This window comes from Ruditapes philippinarum, unplaced genomic scaffold, assembly GCF_026571515.1.
Source record: "Ruditapes philippinarum isolate M1 unplaced genomic scaffold, ASM2657151v2 ctg12_1_1_1_1, whole genome shotgun sequence".
NCBI classification, from domain to species: domain Eukaryota; kingdom Metazoa; phylum Mollusca; class Bivalvia; order Venerida; family Veneridae; genus Ruditapes; species Ruditapes philippinarum.
Window position 1 is genome coordinate 6944 of NW_026861084.1, and position 3443 is coordinate 10386.

Sequence of the window (3443 nt, forward strand, 5' to 3'; positions counted from 1 at the left end):
TCATTAGTAGCAGTAATAGAAGTATAATATCATATTTTATAATAATAATTTGTAAGTTAACGCACTATTGTGTAAGACCGTCGAAGACTGTCAGCAGGGAGAGACCGTCGATTATAAGATTAAACATAATTAACTTTTTTTTTTTTAAAGACTGTCGATTAGTAGATAAACCATGTTTTTTCTCTCTTTTTTCTTTTCCATTTTTTCTTCTTTTTTTTGTTATTTTTTGTTATTTTCTTGTTTAAGGTCTATTTTTTTTTGTTACAAGGTACATCAACTCCATCGATTATTATTTTTAATATTAAGTAGTAGTATAATTTCATTTTTTTTCTTAATTCAAAAAAATGTGTTAGTTTACGCACAATTGTATAATATTCTAAAGACGGTTGAAGACCGTCAATAGGGAGAGACCGTCAATTAGTAGTATTATAAATATCGACGGTCTCGTGGTATGGTTATATCTCCAAAGACCTTGTAGGAGACCGTCGATTAGTAGGTTACTATACGAATCGACGGTCTCGTGTTATTCATTTATGTAGCCAGCCAATAAGCCTTTTCTCTAAGACGATAGTTTATTGGTGTCAAAATTTGTTGATGATTTGTATAAAGATTTTCCTTAAAAAGGAAGATTAAACATAATTATTATGATTATTTTTGATGACTGTCAATTGATCGATAGTTCATTATTTTTCCAGTTTTTTCCCCTTTTGAATATATGATTGTATTATTTTTTTAATATCAACTTCATCGATATTGTTATCATTTGTATCAGCTATAGTGGTATACTCACATTTTTTTTAACATAAAAAATGTTAATTTGTAAGTTGCACACAATTGTGTAAGACCGTCGAAGACCGTCAACAGGAAAGACCGTCGATTATAGTCAACAGTAGTTTTATAAATATCGACGGTCTCGGGGAGACCGTCGATTAGTAGGTTACCATACAAATCGACAGTCTAGCTCGTGGTATTATTTTATGTAGCCGGCAATAAGTGTTTTCTCTAAGACGATAGTTTATTAATTGATGTCATTTTTTCTGATTTGCAAATAACTGATAAGTTTGAAAAAAATGTTAAAACATAATTATCATATGACAATAAACTGTTTGAAGACTAACAATTTGTCGGATAGATCATTGCTATTTTTCCAGTTTTTTTTCTTTTCCTTTTTTCTTTTATTTTTACATCAACTTCATCGATATTATTATCATTATTAGCAGTATTAGAAGTATAATCTAAGACCGTCAAAAGGGAGAGACCGTCGATTATAGTCTACAGTAGTTTTATAAATATCGACGGTCTAGTGGAGAACGTCGATTAGTAGGTTACCATACAAATCGACGGTCTCGTGGTATTAATTTATGTAGCCGGCAAATAAGCGTTTTCTCTAAGACGATAGTTTATTTATTGTTGTCATTTTTTTCTGATTTGTAAATAACTAATAAGTTTGAAAAAATTGTTAAAACATTATTATCATGGCAATAAATTGTTTGAAGACGAAGTGTCATAATTCCATGAATCTGCCAGGTACGGCCGGAATAGGTTGGAGAGACAGGAACGTATCTGCAAAGTATGTGGTATCAACGAAATTGAAGATGAATTTCATTTTATACTTAAATGTAAAGCTTATAAAGAATTGCAAACTAAATATATTAAACGTTATTATTATGTTCTTATAACGTGCTGGTTCTTTAAACGCCAACTTTTAATTATGATAATTTATTCATTCTCTAGCTGTGAAACACTGAAAACATGTTTGCTTATCACGTCCTTATCATTGCATGTATTTAATTTAATGTTGTATTAACAAGATACATGTATTGTATACGTTCTGTTCTGATCATTAATCGACTGATCTCTCTCAGGCCCCTAGCTACGTTTCACGCTAAATTATTGCATAACACACAAATATCGCACTAAAGGTGGGGGTCGCAAATTGCGGTAACATACTCTAACAACTATTTATGACCCAGTGACATCTGTCCAATTAAACGCTGCTGATTAATGGTATTACTGATTAATATCATTTTATAGCAGAAATTTCCTTCACATACATCAGTCATCGATGATGTTATTGTATTAAGCGGATCTCTTCGAATATTTATCCTTAATTTATTGAATTTTTATAGAAATATTCAGGTTAGATAGTTTCACCCATTTGTTCATTGTATTTACTCATTACATTTTTTACGGCTGCGTTTTTATTGACGCTATACGTTATAAACGAAAAAATGTCAAATCTTCTTTATATTTTGGGACCTTATAATATTTAATGTGATTATGAACAGATAGAACGGTAATAAAAATGGTGGATTTGTTTTAACCTTTTTCCTTTTTCAATGCACACAGAACGTATATTTCCATTTGTAGATATTTATTGACTTTTGTATAATAAATAAACTAACTTACTCGATCTATCATTATATTTGGTACCTTTATTAATATACCGATTAATAGCTTTAAATGGAAAGAAAATTAAAATAATTTCATTCTAAATTACTTCTGCACCATTGTCTTAGACAAGTAGTTTGTCTAAGGAAAATTGTGGACTTAGGCATCTAAGTGTGAAACTGATAACGATCGCTGATTAGCCTATCTCTATGACCCCTGCCAGCTTGATTGACAGGCGCAATGTCTTTTTTCTTCACATTAGCTGGTTTTATTTTACATTGCCTTTAAGTATATTTCTTGTTTGTATATAAATGCATTTTGTATATTTCCTTAACCATTATTTTTGCCTTTTTCATATGCCAATTCAACAGGTTTGATTATTTTAAAGTTGGGTTTTCTTTGCATTCAGTAAAAAGTAGGACCTTATATTAACAGCTTTTTATGTGTTAATCTTTTATTCCAGACATATTTTTAAAACAAAAAATGTGCTGTAAAGAAATTAATTTTAATAAATTTCTGAAATAATTTTTTTGTAACTTTTGCAAAATTTATTATTAAACAGTCTCTCACTTTTTTCGCAATTCATATTATGTAATAAATCTCGTATAATAACCTATTAATCGACGGTTCTACCGTCGACGGTCTTTTGTTGTGAATAACTTTATATATATTAAGTCAGAAATGTATTTATTTCATTAAGACAATTAATTGATCATTGTTCAATTACATCTGAACTAACAAAACATCTAAATTCTATTAATATATTAATAATCATCAAAACATTTCATTTTTTTCATTATTACTGTATTTTTTTGCATTAAAAATACCCGTTAATCATTCTAAACTATTGACATTAACCACTGAAAATAATAGTTTTATTGCCTATTTGCCAATCTGTCTTTCAAATTTAATTACGTATATAATCTGGAGACCGTCGATTTGTGTAATAACCTACTAATCGACGGTCTCCTACAATTGACGGTCTTCGACGGTCTTTGGAGACCGGGGACCGTCGAAGACCGGAGACCGGAGACCGTCGATTAGTATCCCCC